Source organism: Cricetulus griseus, chromosome 2 (genome assembly GCF_003668045.3).
Source record: "Cricetulus griseus strain 17A/GY chromosome 2, alternate assembly CriGri-PICRH-1.0, whole genome shotgun sequence".
Lineage (NCBI taxonomy): Eukaryota > Metazoa > Chordata > Mammalia > Rodentia > Cricetidae > Cricetulus > Cricetulus griseus.
In genome coordinates, this window is record NC_048595.1 from 364,478,012 (window position 1) to 364,496,547 (window position 18,536).

Sequence of the window (18,536 nt, forward strand, 5' to 3'; positions counted from 1 at the left end):
AGAGAGAGAGAGACAGACACACAGAGAGAAAAGCACACACATAGAGAGAAAGAGACACACTGAGAGAGATAGACACAGGGAGATAGAGAGAGACAAACACAGAGACATGAGAAAGAGAGAGAGTTACACACACTACATAAATTACAATAAAATAATAGAGTTCTGGGTTGGAAGGGATATTGCACACTACCTAGAACTATTTAATTTTGTTGGCTTTACTGAGTTCATCACACAGAATGATTCATTTATTGACGGCATTCCTTTGATCCCTGGTCTTGAAGGATGCTTTCTGGGCACATGGTATAACTGCTATCCTCTAGTTGTCTTCCCAGTCTTTGTACCAGGTACTGATCTCACTATGTTACAGGTTTCAACTCAACACACGCCTCACTTTATGTTCCTTGTGATTTGCTGTTCTAACTGAGAACAGAGATTCTGCATCTTTATGGAGAAGGGAAGAGCTTTCTACTAAGTATTAAGGTGAGCTCCATGGAGATTCTTTGTGCATGCAAACACAGACTCAAAAAAAAAAAAAACCCATCTTATCTCTATGTCATCCTAGAAAACGACGAGCACAGAGAAAAGGGGAGACCAGATTCCTGCACTCCTACATAAGCAACTTCCTGCTGTCATGATCAGCTAAGGAATGATCTATGGGGAATAAGAATCAGCATAATAAAGAATAAAGGGAGGGTTCTAGGTCTGTCTATCAGAGCAAAGTATCAACCATTTCACTTCTGCAATATCTGTAACTAACGTACATGGATAAGAATTATATAAATAATGTTACATAAAAAGATCACACAGGAAAAAATGACATTTACCCAAATTATCACTGAAAATTGTGTGGAAGTAGGTAAACACCCAGGTTACTAGCTCTCTAAGTAAGACTACTAACAGCTGACAAAAAATGAAACTAAGTCCCTCTACCACCATATCCCTTCTTCTCATCCATACTGTCATCTGAGGAAAGCTGAGCCTGTAGTAACTGAGTTACAGACCATTTTTACTGATACAATTTTGTTACATAATACACATGTCATATCACTGGTGATTGAACAGTATCTTATCTTATTGGAATGTGTCTTAAAAATATTGGGAAATTTCATTAATATGCATATGACTTAGGAATCCACAAAACAATATGCACAAGAAGGACAGTCTGGGCCAGCTCTTCTCACAGCACCAATATGGCAATTAAAATCATGTTAAATACCAACAGATGAATCATTAAAGAGCTATAGAAAAGTGCATGAAGTAAAACCCCTGAGCTCTGTTTGTTATGATGCATTTGCTAAGAAATATTCTGTATCATAATCTGTGTGACCCAAAGGACCCCTCGCTCAGCTATGACAGCCATCACAGAAACTCACTCATGAGTGTAAGAGTGCACACAACTCACTTACAGTATAGTTGGGAGGCACCTGATGTCTGGTGACAGATATATTCCACTGGTCATGCTATCAGTAGGGAATCAACTATTAAGAATCATAGAGGTTTTTTCCCCACATATATCAAATCAATGAACAAATTACCTTTATAAACCATGTCACTGAGAGTTTCAAAGCCTGTGCCCAGATCTCAGTAAGATAAGTAAATGACAAGCACAATGACAAAACATTCACTCTATATTTTACCCATTTACGTTGAATGAGTTCCAAACTTCTTGTGTATGTATGTATGTGGGGGGCAGGGGGGTAATGTTTACCATCTTGCTGATGTACTCACCTGGAAGCTTCAACCCTAATGGCTAGCTTTCACAGTGCTGAAAGATGCTTTACATGCTACCAGATGGTGGGTGGTAATCATCCATCTCAGCCAGCTGTGAACACTGTGAGCTACAACAATCAGACTAGAAGGACATGCCCACCAGTGCAATAGTGGCATGAACATTGTGTGAGTAACCAATCACTTTCTGGTTATGTTTAAGTCCCACTCCACAAGGCAAAACTCACACCTGGCACCATAATCAAACCAAAAATCTAAGGCTAGACATGCTAGGCCCTAAGGGAGAAACTACTACTATTATTTTACTAAACAGACATAGTATTAAACCAATTCCTAATAATGTATCCTTATACCCGTAGAACAATATATCTCACAGCCCTTGTTAGAGAAGCTTCTATTTGCTGTAGAGGGTGATTGATGCTGAGACCCACAATGGGTCAAGGTTCTGAGAATAAAACTGTAGTGTTCTCAGCCCTAAATGGGACATCTACATTGTGCCCCTTCCTCACAGGCTCAGGGACATTGCAGAAGAGGGTGTACAAAGCTTTTAAGAGCCAGAGGCAGCATATGACTACAGATAAACAGTGTTTTCTAGACACAGAATGGGCAATAGCACAGGTGAGCTCACAATAGTTATGACAGCATTCACAAAACCTGCACAAACTTAAAGTATGCAAGAGGGAACGTAGGTATGAACTCCACCCCACCCAAGATGAAGAGCTGTAGGCAACTGATAGCTACTAGGGGAGGGACAACCAGTTTTCTTGAAGAGTGTAGCCCCCAGGTCAGCCATACTCTAGTGGATGGCCATATACTCAAGAATATACAGGCAGCAGAAACTGAACATTGTGGTTTAAAAACCAAAAAGCCTGGCCCATGAGGCTTTGTCCAACCTTCATGAGAGCCCTTACCCTGTGGAAGGAATGGATGGGGGAAGGACTGAAGAGAGGCAAGGGGTGGCAGGAGGGGAGGGTGGGAGGGAGAACTATGGTTGGAATGCAAAATGAAATTTTAAAAAATAAACTAAAAAAAAAGGAACCAAAGTAGTGTTAATAGACAAGTGAAATGAATTTAGGAGGAATAGGAAGAATGCAGGTGAATGTGACCAAAATGTACTGTATGAAATTCTGAAATAACTAAAAAAAAAAAAAAAAAAAGTGAGGGAAAATACCACACACACACCAATGCCACTGGAGAGCTTGCAATGACTTATAAAGATCCTGTACATAGGAAGAGAAAAAAGTTGTTTAACATTGGACCTACCTTAGTTTAAAATACAAAGTCTGGGGCTGGCAAGATGGCTCAGTGGTAAAGGAACTTGGTACTCACTGCCAGAGCTAATGATATAGTTATGTCCATGGGACTCACACACCAGAAAGAGAAAACAAAGCCCTGTAGTTATTCCCTCTACCATATATATGTATGTACACACACACACACACACACACACACACACACACACACACACACACACACACAAACTAGATGCAATATTTTAAAAGTATTTTAAGATTAAAAACACTGGCTGATCTTCAGAGGACCCAGGTTTGATTCCCAGCATCCACATGGCAGCTCACAGTTCTCTGTAATCAAGTTCCAGGGCATCGGGCACCCACTTCTGGCCTCCTTGGACACTATACGCTTGTGATGCCAGGTGCACATGCAAGCAAAACATCCATACACAGAAGCCAAAATATTCTTTAACTTAAGGATTCCTTCAATGAAACAAGAGACAAAGGCAGGCCAGCTCTCTTCCTTTAATGCACTCTAGAGCCTGAACTTAAACAAATGCACCGAGTATATCTGCCACACTCCATTAAAGCTTTGACAAGACATTCATAAAGACAAATGACACACGATATTACAGACTGACTTATTACGGAATACCTTCATTCACCCTCTACTCCGCTGATGACAGCAGACTGCAGCACTGAATAATCACTGAGCGTCCTGGCAGCAGGGAAAGAAACAGTGGAGACATTGGCATGGCAGATGTGGAGCGTAGAAGTTTGAAGTCTCCCTGAGTTGCTGACCATCTACTTTTCACTAACAAATTTCCAGGGAGCACTAGGCTGCAGAACCTTGTGGCCATAGTGGAGAAGCATTCTGAATCTTTTTGGCCTAGAAAGTGGACTTTTTCATTGTAATGGTTACAAGTACATTTCCAGGTCTTTTCTCTGATTGCTCTAATGAAATGGAGCTGGAATAGCATCCATCAATAAGATGGGAGCTGTGACCTCATTGCCACCTTCAGGTCTATTTCACCTTTTCATTTGGGTCAGTTTTAATCATCAGATTCCAGTTTTACTGTCCAAAATCTCTTATTTTTAATGTAAAAAATACTATTATTTTTATGTATTTTTATTCTTGTCTCATATATATTACATCCCAACCACAATTTCCCTCCCACATCTTCCCCAGTCTCACCCCCCCTCCACTTCCCCTCTCCCCCAGGTCCACCACCCACCTCCCACCAGAAAAGAGGAGGCCTCCCAGGGACATCAGCCAAACACAGCATAATATTGCTATAATAAGACCAGGCACATACCATCATAGGCTGGAGGAGGTGACCCAGTAGGTGGAGAAGGGTCTCACACGCAGACAAATGAGTCAGAGACTGTCGTACTCCCACTGTTTGGAGTCCCACAAGAACACCAAGCTACATAGCTACAACATACATGCAGAGGACCTAGGTCAGGTCCCTACTCTCATGACCTAGGTCATGCTCCCTGATCTCTTTGAGCCCCCATGAGTCCAGGCCAGTTGATTCTGTGGGCTGTGTTCTCTGGATCCTCTGATCCTTCCTCCCCTTCCTCTGCAGGACTCCCTGAACTCCCTTTACTCTAGGGAGCCCATTCCCTATGGAGCAATACTATGCAGCCCAGATACGGGAAGGAGGGCCTGGACCCGCCCCCCCCCAAGAATAGGGGATTGATATGTAAATAAGAGTGCTTCTAAAATAAAAAAAAAATAGAAATGGGTTAATAACTAAGAGAGGGCCAGCCAGTAAGCAGCCCTAGACATCAGCCAACAGTTTCACAATTAATATAGCATCAGTGTCTTTATTTGGGGCTGAAGGGCCTGAAGGATCTGGCAGGACAGAAACCTCTAGCTACAATTGCCCACTACTGCACCAAGCTGCGTGGCTGATTCTTGTTTTCCACCATCTGTCATAAACTGGAGCATTGGGTACATCCAAAGACACAGCAGCTAGACACTTGAATTCCTGTGTCTCTAACTCAGGTCCTGAGGGAGACAGACAGGCTCCACAATGGTCTTTCTCATGCAGCTCTCCTTGTTCACAGCTCATTCTGTAAGGGGCATCTGTTGGTTTTAGAGGTCAACATTTGTTTCCTTCTCATCTCCTCACAGAACCCGGTTATGTCTGGGAAACCCACAGCTACAACTGGTCAATTTATTTTTGGTGAAAGTGATTCTATTTCCCTGTCACCAAGCAGGTGTATTGGTGTGACCTTAGACCATCTGAATATCATCCATCCCACCACACATAATTCACAAAAGTTTTGATGTTGTTTTCCCAGGGTCAGGGCTAGGATGTTGGCATAAAAGAATAAGCTGAGAGTGAGGGTAGCAAGCTAGAAATCACTAGAAAGAGATGCCTGAAGCAGAAACAGCATGGAGAAAACAAGATTAAGATACAATAACAGATGTTGGGCCACTTGCTGGAAGGTGGCAAATATCCCTGTCCCCAGTTGGTCCAAGTGCCTCCTATCGGTGGAGAAGGAAACAGGGTCAGGTCCTTTGAAGCAATAGCTTTTCCTGCCAGTGACTATTCTCCATGCTCTGATGTCTTTTGAGGACAATGGCCCCAGCCCCAGCTCATCCCCTACAGCTCAAAGGCCCAGTGTTTGCTCAGCCACTTGACTTAATGAGCCAGCGCATCCCTTTTTCATGTCTTCTGACCTGACTTTTCAGTGATACACTTTCTCCAATAGTCTTGAATCATAGTTTCATTCTTTTGTAGCATATAGAAAATTGAGTTGTGTGCAGTTTTTTTTTTAAGTGACATTTTTATTATCCATAAAATTAATGATAACAATCTGACTTGGGAATATGGGTATTATGGCTGCCGTATCAGTCAGGGACAAGAAATCACATGAGAGACTATCACAGAAGGCCAAAATACAGAATAATCAAGATACATAGGAAAATAGAAAGAGAGCACTGAGGGCATCCTAAAATAAAGCAGCCATCTTTCCCTAGAGCTGAGGGGAGCACAGGTAGAAGCTGGAGTTATTAAAACATGGGAGGCTGGCAGGGTGCCATATCATCCCTGTGTCACTGCAGATGGCAAGCCTTCTTCTGTCCATAGGTAGCATGACTGTGTGTATAAGGCACTGTGGATTGGGTGTACTGTGTGTATGGGCTCTACAAAGGGATGTGTCATTTGGACACTTTCCTCCATGTATAGGTAGCATGACTGTGTGTATAAGGCACTGTGGATGGGGTGTACAGTGTATACTGGCTGTACAAAGTGATGTCTTATTCAGACACCTTCCTCCATGTATATAATACACCCTGAGAACTCTACTCGCCCCTCTGCTATTCTCCCTTCTGAGTCTCCTCTCCATATCCCCAAACTTACACCTTTGTGTCTTTTTTATTAAGACCACATGAGGGAGGAAGTGTGGCTTTTATCTTGTCCCTGGCTTATGTCACTTAAGGTGCTAATCTCATTTCTCATCTATTTTCCAGAAAATATGATTTTTTTCTTCCTTATGCCTGAATAATATAGTTCATTGTGTTCACATACCAGGAAAAAAATGCCTCACAAGACTGAAACTGTAGGTCCAGATGAGGGTGTCTGTGCACACAGAGGAGTCTCCAATGAACCACCATCTAGACCTCCAAGGTGCTGGGGTCTCTGCACAGGTATGCTACAGCACACACGAGTGTTTTAAGATGATAAGTAGCCATGTAATGATGTGCTCTTTCCATGGAAAAACTCCAATCATAATGTGTTATGCTGTGTTGGACATGACAGGGCTGAAGCTGACAGAGAAGAGAGACTCTTGCCTTCTTTCCATCTCTGGTCTCCTCTCTCTCTTCCTCTCTCTGGAACCTTCTATTGCTGATAAAGACTGCAGATCTTCTGTTCTCTCTAGAACCTTCTATTGTTGATCATGATGGCATCCATGGTGTCAAACAGAGGTGTAGGCACAGAAGTGGACATCCGTGACTTCATGGTAGTCAGAATGCTATCACTCAATGGGTCTATCAACTGCTGAACTAAATCAGGGCACAGGAAAAGGTAAGTGACAGGTGGGTGGCTCCTAGTTCTGACATCCATAAATGTAATTCCATGTAGGGCTGTTAAAAAAACAACCATGAAATATACAAAGATTTTTGAGTCTTAGGAAGCAGATCAGTTGACATGTCAGATTATCAGAAAGGCAAATCAAATCATATCATAGAGAAGCATCAGAAGAAATGAGTGTCTTGCCGGGACCCAAATTTCTCCAGCCCTCCTCTCTGAAGACCTTGATGGCAACCAGACCACAGGACCACCATTGTTTATAGTGTAAACTAGGCATCATTTCCTGCTGGGTTCAAAATTAAGTGAAGGCCATTCTCATGGTTTAAACAAAAATCATGTATAATTAATTGTCTTTATCTTCTGTTATTAACTAATATTCTTATCTTCTATTAGTTCAAGCTGAGCACCAATATGCCAGATATCTTAATTTACTGCTTTTATGTTTTTTAAACATATCTGTATTCTATTTTGAAGCCTGGAGTGAAAGGGTTTGTTTCTTGAATGTTGTTTTGTCTCCTTGTGCCTCAAAGGCCCCATTTATCACATTCTGGGAGGCAGCGTAACTCACTTTGTGTGTGGGCTTTTAGATAACTAAACCTGTGCTGCTTAGATAAATATGAATTGTTTTGTAAAAACCACAACTTAAATTAGCAACTGGATTTGGACTAGTCTCTGGTGGATGCCAGTGGTAAAGGATGATGAAGTATACAATCCACAGTACCCGGTGACCTGGGCACAGTGGGGATATTGTGACCATGAACATAGGTCTAGATGGGTTCTGGTGTCCCTCTGCATACAAATGAACTAACTAGCTTGGGGAAGGTGATCCTGGGCATGCGGAGAAATAGCAGTTCTCCATCAATGACCTATTTTCATGCTGAAATATCTTTTCAGGGACAACAGCTCCAGCTCTGAGCTGTCCTCCAGGGATCAGTTTTGCTAAGATATTAGCTATCTGAAACCCATTATCTGGAGAGTTCTTTTAACCTTCATTCCGTCACAGCAGGTAGGAAAGGCTTGCTTTCTTGGTATCACAAGTTCAGTCTCTAAACACTGAATTTTTATTTCAAAAATACTCGGAGGGCTGTGAACTTTACTCTAGTTTCCTCTGTGCAGAAGGCTGGTAATACCAAGATTGCTTGTTCGACTCTATGGGGACTTAAGAGTTATTTGTCTCCCTATGTTTCAAAATACTGGAGGTTTCATTTTTATTTTCTCCAGGTTCAAATGTCTCTTTATTCTAAAATCATAAGATCCTTCAGACTTCCCTGTGGGGGGATTCAGTCACATTGTTCACACATATATTTTGAAACAAACAAACAAGAAAAGCAGCACCGGAGTACCATCTCTCAACATCAACAACCAGGAGCTGCTGAGATTGAATTTCAGGTAAGACAACCAGCAAAGCTCTGGGGACCTGGGGAGTTTGACACAGCTTCCATCCTGAAGACAAAGCCATCTGATTGATGACCTGAGATAATGAACTCATACTAAAGGGTGCAGGAGCTCTTACACTAACCCCGGAGTGACTCCTAGAGGAGCGTCTGTAATCAGATGCACTCCCTTCCCTTGTTGACTTCCAGAGCTAGCCCTGAACAAGTTGTGCATCTTTACATGTTTACATGTTTACATGTGACGTTCAAAAACCTCAGTGCCAATAATTGGAAACCTCTCTTCAAGTTGTTAATCAGGTGAACTAAAGTGACTCTTAAAACAATGTAGGCTATTACTGTTGCCTGAGGTGACCTCCCTGAACTTGGTTACCTCCATATTGCTGAAGATCTCTCACATTTTACGCAGACAACTTGGAAGAATAGAGCTGGAACTGACTGGAAGCCTTTTCCATGTGTACTAGCTCTCATAATGTCTGAAGGTGCCATTCAAGCTACTAAGGCAGAAAGGCAATCAACAGTTCTACCCAGCTATAAAGTCTAAGAACTACAATGACTGGCATGGCCAAATATCCCCGAGGGTGTAATAGTAACACTTACACTTTAGGGGAAACCAACCTCCCACTTGGTAGGAGGGAATTCAACCCCCTACTATAAACCTAGCCAACCACCTGTGGTGATATCTTGCTTGTACAAATAAAGCCTGTCTGAAGGTCAGAGAATGGAGCTTGCCCACTAGCTAACCATAGAGGTCTGGAGGTCTGTACAGACAGACAGGAAGTGAGGTAGCTGTGTGGAAACAGGATATAAGCATGGAGAAACAGGAACTCACTCTCTTGTCTGCTGAGAGGCTAAGGAAGTAAGATGTGGTGATGGCTTGCTCCTCTCTGATCTCTCAGCATCTTCCTCTATATCTGACTCATATTATCTAGACCAATTAAGAACTCCATTTCCAACTACCCATGGCTGATGAGATCATGGATCTTAGAGGAGAATCTACTACAGACTCTCTCCTAAACCAGTGTTGTTTCTAGCTACATTCGTATCCTTAAACACTTATCCTTAAACCCACAATTAAGTGCAGCTCTCATCACTCATCAAAGAAGCTCCTTTTGAGCCGGGCGTGGTGATGCACACCTTTAGCCCCAGCACTCGGGAGGCAGAGGCAGGCTGATCTCTGTGAGTTCGAGACCAGTTTGGTCTACAGAGTGAGTTCCAGGACAGATTCCAAAGCAATACAGAGAAACCCTGTCTCAAAAAAACCAAGAAGAAGAAGAAGAAGAAGAAGAAGAAGAAGAAGAAGAAGAAGAAGAAGAAGAAGAAGAAGAAGAAGAAGAAGTTAGTAGTAGTAGTAGTAGTTCCTTTTGTAGGAAACAGAAACCAATACACAAATCTATAACCTGCAACCATTCAAAGTGCAGGGAACATTGGCTAAGGTGCCCAAGTCCTATTGAGACATCTACAGTACAACTATCCTCCTAAGGTTCAGACCTTTGAGGAAGAGGAAACAGAAAAGTTGTAAGAACCAATAGGTCAGGCTGCCTGCTGAGAGGCAGTGTCTATACATGACAAAGAAGCTGTGCCCATGATATCTCAAAAATGTGGTCGTCAAAACAAGATCTGAATGATGTCAATACTATTTGAGAAACCCACATGAGCGATGGAGATCCCACAAGGCCCTACTCCTAGATGAAGAGCTGTAATTATTGGCTGCTGAGAAAGGAAGAATTAGTCTTTTCCAGGGATAAGCCTCTGATAGGTTATCCACTCCCAAGTTGTCATCCCTAAACAAGTACACATGTAAGCAACACTAAATGAACTCAGGTGTGTGTGAGTGTGTGTGTGTGTGTGTGTGTGTGTGTGTGTGTGTGTGTGTGTGTGTAAATACAGCACTCATGTATAAAGTGCTCAAAAAATTTAATGCAATAAATAAATATTTAAAAAAGAAAGTAGACTCCATGCAACATGAAAACAGAAGACAAGAGGGTACAGGAGAAGGGAGAAGTATGGAGAGAATGGTGGAGAAGGAGAGGGAACAGGGGAAAGGAAGAGTCAAAAAGGTGGGAAAGATATACAAAACATATTTTAAAATTCCAAATGATATCTAATATTTTATGTTAATTTTTAAAAATTAAAATAAATAATAAAAAAGGATTCTGAGTGACAGATGAGTTAGAACAATCCATTTCAGCTTCATCAATGGTGGCCAATCATGAATAACAGGTATGAAGAAGACTTAGAAATGACTCTCCAAAAGAGGCTCCCAACCTAGATACAAATGTCTTACAGAAGACTGAGATTGTCACCCACTGAGAGATGACTTCTGAGACAAAGCCATGTTTTGTAGCCCATTTTGTATCAAGACAGAGCCAGGTCAGTGGCCTTTACCAAGTCAAAGTAGGAAAAAGAGTGGGTGCTCTTTCTGCCCACATGAGGGACAATGAAGACCTGACTCTACATTCATCCACCGAAGAAGAGGACCATGGAATGGACAGAGCCCAGAATCCTTAGGGTTTCCATACCTAATACAAACCAGACGTCACTGTGACCATCTGAGCCATAGTTGACAACCCATCTGCTGCCACCTGTAATCAACCACAGTAGAATCTCAGCAGGAGGACTTGATGTGCCCCCATCCTTCAGATGTACCAAGAGTCCTTTACTGTTTCTGAAGTGGCAAAAGGTTTGAGTAAGAAATCCATCACCCAGAAAAGCTGCTAAGAGCCAGAGCTGAGGGCTCACAGGAACAACTCTCCATGAGCCAACGTGTGATTCTGCCCTCAGAGCCCACCTCTGAAACTCTCCGACTGCCCCAGGGCTGAATCTTACTCTGTACGTCTTATTTGGTTCATGTTTTATTCCTTGCACCATGACCTGATCTCTCCCGTGAATGGAGCTCTACACAGCCACTCACAGCCTGTTTAACCTGAAACCAACCTTCTCTCTCCCTGAAGCTGATGAGTAATGAACAGTACAGAATGTAGAGCTCACTTTCAAATCAGAGTCTTAGACTTGGGATCCTAGCTATTCACTCTCTGAGGGACCTTAGTCTGAGGGTCACACATATCAAAACCATAAAATACTTTTTGGATATAATACCATCAGGCAGGGGACCTACTCTAGGAAAAAGCATGTCCATAGATGTTTCAAAAGGCAGAATCAATGACATAAATGCCAAACTAATTTTCTTCTGGGAAAGACAAGGGAAAGGAAGGAAGGCAGTGTTAACTCAAGCATTGCAGATGCTGGGTAATTTTAGATCTCACTTATTCAGAGAGAAAACAAATGCGCTATGTTGCCATCAGGAAGGGGGTTATCTGAGGCCAGAGGCTGTATGAAGTCAGTAAATGCAATCTCGCAGCACAGAGAATACAGAAATACCTAGAGTTATTCAAAAAATAAAAGCCAGGAAGTTTTCCCTCTTCGTGTGTCCATGCTCACAGAAAAAAAAAAATGGGTGATCCACCAAACCTATGAAGCCACCACTCTGGCTAATGGACACAGGCAGCTGAGCCATCAGTGCATACAGGCAGGTGTAACATGAAAAATAAAAGAACCAGGGACTGATATTGGGATTCAAGCTTCAAGCTAACTATCAGAAAAGCAAAGCAGTCAAGCCACTAGATCTTAGCTCTACCAAGATGAGATGGCAATCCTGTCTCCATGAGTCCTCGGAGGCAAAAGGTCTGAGTTCCTGTCAATTCCTCCTTATATCCCTTTCTCTGCCCAGCCATATCACCCCTGTCTCCACCTGGAATTAAAGGTGTGTGATCCCAAGTGCTGGAATCAAAGGCATGAGTTCTCTTACTCTTCACTCTTGTGTAGGCTAGGGTGGCCTTGAACTCAGAGAAATCCATCTGCCTGTCTTCTGAGTCCTAGGATTAAAGGTGTGTGCACCACCACCTAGCTCTATGGATGCTGGGATTAAAGGTGTGTATCACCACTCCCTGTTCTATATGTCTTGTGGCTGGCTTCGCATCCTGAACCCTCAGGAAAGCTTTAATAAATCATAAATAATACATCACCACAGGCAGGGGTTGTGTCTGGGTAGTGGTATACCTGTGCCTGTATACCACAGTCAGGAAACAGAGAAGAGATGGGTGGTGGTGGTGGTGCTCTCTGCATTTTCTCCATTTACTCAGCCCAGGCTCCCTGAGCAAGAAACAGTGCCACCTGCATTTAGGGTGGGTCTTCCCGCTTCCATTAACTTAACCTAGAAATTCCATCATAGACATGCCCAGAGGTTTGTTTCCATGGCAACTGCAGAGCCTGTGAAGTCGACAATCAATATTAGCCATCACGAATGCCTGACAAGAAAAATGCCAAAACCACTTGCTTCCTGTGGAATAAAGAAGCCCTGAGCGAAGATGAATGGGGTCATCCTATGTAACTGTCACTCACGTGCAGTCTGACCCCATGGCCATGCTGTCTTCACCATGGGTACTTCATGGCTCCGTCTGTGCACAGTGCTGGAGCTGCCGGCCCTACATGACTGTGCTGACAAAGAAACAGGCACGTGTCACTGGCTTGAGATGCTGATAGAGTTCCGAGGGGAGATTTAAATGCCCTGAGTGCCAGTACCCCAGCTCCAAACGCTTCTGCAGATGGCTGGGCCATGGCGTTGATGGCTTTTCACACACCTGTGCCTACTGGTTAGACCCTTGCAGACCATCTCACTATGTCATCCTGCCCTCTCCACCCAAGCACTACGCATCCCTGTGACTGAAGCTAGCAGTGGAACCGTGTTAAAGAGGATGTTAAACCAAGCATCAGATCTCAAGGAGCCAATTAAGGAAAGGGCTGGAGAGAGCCAGGTGTGGGTCTTTCTGTCTCTGCCTCCTCATCTCTGAGCCTAGGGGATCTCCTCAAACACGGAGAATGCCTCACCAGCCTCAGTAACTAAGAACGTGGGATGGGTGGGGAAAATTGAGATATTTCCTCTGGTGCCCTAGACCCAGGCAGCCAGCCATTCTTTAGATTTTCATCTCAGAATCAACAATAAATAGGAAGGGATCCTACATCAGGGACAGAAATGGAGATGGGGTAGAAAAGGGAAGGAAGGAAAAGAGGGAAGCAAAATAAATGACAGACGATAGAAATGAAGAGGGAGGGAGGGAGGGAGAGAGGGAGGGAGGGAGGGAGGGAGGGAGGAAGAAAGGCAAGGGGAAGATAACAAAAAGGAAGAAAGAGGAAAGAAGGAAGAGAGACGGAGGAAATAAGAAAGAAGAAGATAAAGGAGAACGTAGAAAATCAGGAATGGGAAAGGTAAGAATGGAGAAGAAAACCTTAGGTATGTCCAGGGCAAGGCTTTCATTTAGACTTACACATTTAAAGATGTGTGGTTGACTCTAGAAACAAACAAGCGTGTGCAGACATGATGCCCGAACAAGAAGGGCCTTGGAGAAGACGGCTGAGCCTCCCTCTCGTCTCCTGGAGTCTCCTAACTTGGCACACATTAGCCGCATCAGTGTCTGGTCCTCATAGTGGCATAGTCTTATATAATCCTCTCAGAGAGGCAGACAGATCTCAGAAGTTCTTTACTCTTCCTTGGAGCTACTTTATCTTCATCCTTTCTGGGTACTGATGCCAGTGAATGCGGTTAATAAAACCATGCTAGATGGCCAGCCATTAATTCTGCTACTACTCCACAGCCATTGCAGAGTTCCCCTGTAAAGCCAGAGACTAACCAGAGTACAGGTTTCCCTGAAGCTGTGATGACTCCATAAGCAAGCCAAATCCATGAATTTCTAACAATCCTCCCATATTAATCCCCACAGACTTCCTTCTTCCTGTTACAGATCATGAAAGATCTACTGTCTTCAAAACATCTTCTAAAATCAGGGATTTAATATGACAGTGGGATTCTGTATTTTCTGGTTCATTTTGATTCATCTCCCTGGTGGTACATGGTTTGAGTTTGTGCAGTGCCTGAGTTTGCGCTACAGCTCTGTGAGGGACACATGGACTTCTGGCACAGGTGCTGTGAGTTTAGACTTCAAGTCTCCCATTACCACCAAGCAGGAAAGGATGACTGAGAGCAAGTTATTGAGGAGATTAGGGGGCACAAATGAAGGAAAACACCTTGTGGACCAGGAAATTGTCATTCCAAAGGGAAATGGGGGAGTGGGCAGGGGCTGGAACTATGCTGGCTGCTAGCTGAGCATGGCTGGAGGCAGAGCTGTGTGAGGAGGGACTTTGGGAACCAAAACCAAAGTCCTTAGTTAAAACTCCCCCAGCTCAGACCACACCTTCTCAGATGCACTGTGGCAGGCATAAAGCAAGAAGGCAAGAGGGCGCAATCTGCCGCAGATGGAATCTAGGCCTGGTGACCAATGCTGCTTCGAGGCAGCATCAAGGAAATTCAGAGTAAGCTAGGGACAGCTCCAGGGTCTTGACTGTGTGCTGTGACAATCTGATGGCAGAGAGGCACGATGTGACCAGATGGGAGAGGGCTTGTAAGGAATGGCCACATGGCCTGCAAGTAAAAGCAAGGCCCTAATAATGACTTCTCTTACAACAGCCAGCAAGAAGAAGATGGACTCAAATAAAGATAAATAATTTAAAAATAAGGAAAGTGGATTTTTTTTTATTTTGGTTTTTTGAGACAGGGTTTCTCTGTGGCTTTGGAGGCTGTCCTGGAACTAGTTCTTGTAGACCAGGTGTGGTGGCACATATCTTTAATCCCAGCACTCAGGAGGCAGAGGCAGGCAGATCTCTGTGAGTTCAAGGCCACCCTGGGCTACAGCCAGGGCTGTTACACAGAAAAACTTTGTCTCAAAATAAACACACACACACACATATACAAAAGTAAAGAGCATCTCCCTGAAAAGTTGGACACAAGAATGTTGACTCTCTCCACTCTTTTTTCAATATGGTCTTTAAAATCTTAGCCAGAGCAATAAATCAAGGAGGTGGGGGAATGAGATACAAATAGAAGAAAATCTAATGCATATCACTAAGTGAAAAAAAGCTTATCAGAAGAGAATAAAGACCATGATTCTAATCATGTGACATCATAAAGACAGTTATGACCTCTGTGGTGCCAAACATGAGAGGAGGGAGCAGAGGGATGAACCAGTACAGAGGAGGTTTGGGAATGGAGTGATCTGTGTGACACAGTAATGTTGATGCTTTTATACATTTGTCCAAGATCATGAAATAAAATGACCCAAATATCTACTGTGGATTCAGCCTGAGAATGACATGAGAATGGCTTTGTTACTGCTCCAGGATGTATCAATCAGGTAATATTGGTAGTGGGTGAGGTGTACATGGATAAGGTGGTGGTGGTGGTGGGTGGGTGTACATGGAGTTTATATAGAGATCATGAATGATCTATGTACTCCTTTCTGCATTTTTCCTATGAGGATACACCAGTTAAATAAATTCTATTGAAAATATGTTTACACATGCAAACAGATGCACACTCTACAGTTGCACTGAAGACTTGACAACTGAGCCTAGGAAACTGAAAGGCTGATAAGATATGATCACAAATGGAAAATGAAGAGCACTTTAACCTTTCATGGTGAACTAAATTCTAAATCCATCCATGGAAACTGACAATTCTGTATTCAATAGATGGCCCTGCCACTAAAAGTCTACTAATGCTAATGAGAGTATAAAGCATTCCTAGGTGAAATAAGTTTGAAAAGGAATTTCATAATGTAATACTCTCAAGACTTTGTTACAAAAGCAGAACATTTCAAGGATTTTTTAAATACACTATATAAAGGAAAATGTGAAAGCCATTCCATATCCCACATTGTACTGTTTTTTTTTTAAGTAAGACATGAGACAGCAGAAATGTTCACAGTATTAGTAATTAAATGGAAACTTGCAGCTTAGTAGGAATATAGTCTTATTCATTCAGCTGTGTCCTTATTTATACTTAGCAGGTCATAAAGAAACTATGAAGGACTATCTAACTCAGCCACATCTTAAATTACCCATAAGATATTTATTACCTTTTATGAACATCAGGGCATAGCTGAAGGTCATGGGGGACACGGGTAATACTGCTGCCAACAAGTAACAGCAGAATGGAGAACAAGGAACAGAACAATGCTGATGTCAAGGTCAAGTTCATACCTAGCCTCTAGGGCGTGTGTGTGTGTGTGTGTGTGTGTGTGTGTGTGTGTGTGTGTGTGTGTGTGTGTGTGTACTGGGAGCACACATGTGTTTCAGAGAAATTCCATTATTCATAGTCAACAATAGTAAAAGTGTTAAACAAATGGATTTAAACAATGTTAATTCAGGCTGTGGCTGGCTAGTACTCTTGTTCAAGTTTCTAATGAGAGAGAACAGCAAGTGCCACACTGAAAATTTCATTTTAAAAACTCAAACTCATTTGGTAGAGACAGATCTGAGAAGCCCCAGAATGTCTTCTGCTTAAAAACAATGACCTGGGGAAATGTTTCTTCAGATTCAGCCACCACTGCACGCAGAGGCCACTACATCTGTAGTAGATGTGACCCAGACAACATCTGGAGCTTTTGGCAGCATCATACATATGACATTTCCTGTTCAGGTATGCAGAATGCAAATATTATGGGGTCATTGAGGCTTTCACCAAGATCCCAAAGGCCACTGAGGCTATTCAATTTGTGGCAGGGTCCAGTTCTCTGTAAGGATAACTGGAAAGGCTGTCCGTGCGTGAAGCTGTGAAAGTGACCCCTGAATTGCAGAGGAGACTCTATGATATTGGAGATGCCGATGCAGGAGGATGTCTACCAACAAAAGCTTCAGGCAGAGTGGAGCCAGCACTCATATGCTCTATAGAGACTCTAGACTCTATATAAAGAGTATGTGTGCTGTAGGAGACACATCAGAGGGGCACACAATTATGAGATCCAAAAGAGTCCCAGAAGAGACTTTGGACTATTAAACAGTGGCTAATACAGTTTAGACTACAGAATTTTAGGAAAATAGCCTTTGAACCAGACATAGTGATGCATGCCCTCAATCCCAACACTCCAGAAGCAGGTGGATTTCTGTGAATTTGAGGCCAACATGGTCTACATAGTGAGTTCCAGGTCAGCCATTGCTACACAGTGAGGCTTTGTCAAAAAAAAAAAAAAAAAAAAAAAAGATCTTGAGTCTATGGGAGCCAGGAACAGAATATCAATATTGCTTCATGTCAGGTATTAAAACCTACCACACGTATTTCCATACAAATATGACATTGTGTGAAAAACCCACTCAACAAGTCAGTGTTTTGACTGGCGTGTCATGGGAGAACCCCTACAGTTAACTTCATTCTCATTTGGTGCATACTTCATACTGGCAAGTTCCAGCTAGCAATGTGGCCTCAAGGGGGACTTGTCTCCATGTGCAATAATCTAGAAGTTCAGTGAGGACAAGCCATCATTATTAAAGAAGGGTCAGGTGGCCAGGCACATGCTTCCAAAGAGCCTTCAACCACCAAAGTAACTATATGTCAGAGACCTCAGTGAAGTTGAGGAATATTGCAGTACCATCTAGGATTCCTTTCACAGTGTCAGACTGTTTGTTCTCACAGAAACATGCTGTTTTTACATTAAATGATAATAGAACAAATCAACAGGGAACTGAAATAGTCTAAAAACTTCACAGGACAGAATTTTTAAAAATTGGCTGACTTTAATATTTCCAAGATTATGTCCTTAGCCTCACAGAACGTATCTGAGTCCAGACCTTTGTTTTGCAAATGAAAAAAAAAAAAAAAAAACATGGTAGAGAGACCTCGATAATTTGCAAAAGTCACACAGGGAGTTAGTTGTTGGATAAGCCTTATTCGAATAAAACTTAGCACAAATAATGTTTTTACAGATGTATATGCAGACAAGTAGAAGGCAGACCAAGAGGAATATAGAACCTACATGGGATTTCAAACAACTGCAGCAAAGAGTGAAGTTCTTGACTCTTGGGTAAGCTCAGAGAACAAAGACTGGTTCTGCTGGTTCCACCACACTCCCTGGAAGAAAAGGGGAGGCTTGCAGTCAAGGTAGGAAAACCTTGGTTCCTAAACCTCAGAGTCCCAACTCCTCCTCAGCAGGGTCACTAACAGGTGAGCTTAGCAATGACTCTGGCTGACTGGTTTTGCAGTCATTTCAAACACCCAATGCCAACATTTGCTGGAGTTTTTTTTTTTTTTTTTT

At 42.7% G+C, this 18,536-nt stretch overlaps 1 long non-coding RNA gene across 9 annotated transcripts in view; it reads left to right on the forward strand.

The window, feature by feature from the left end:
* Positions 1–346: 346 nt before the first annotated feature.
* Positions 347–18,536, forward strand: part of LOC103162897 — a 38,891-nt gene continuing 20,701 nt past the window's right edge. For 5 of the 9 annotated variants that reach the window (XR_004768594.1, XR_004768593.1, XR_004768590.1 and 2 more), the window contains exons 1-6: positions 347–480; positions 6,506–6,621; positions 6,855–7,000; positions 8,228–8,395; positions 15,548–15,641; positions 18,208–18,305. This is a non-coding gene — a long non-coding RNA (uncharacterized LOC103162897). Of the gene's footprint in view, positions 481–6,505; positions 6,622–6,854; positions 7,001–7,900; positions 8,013–8,227; positions 8,396–15,547; positions 15,642–18,207; positions 18,383–18,536 lie in introns of all 9 variants that reach the window. The other 4 variants (XR_003482140.2, XR_003482136.2, XR_004768591.1 and 1 more) reach the window with 3 other exon arrangements.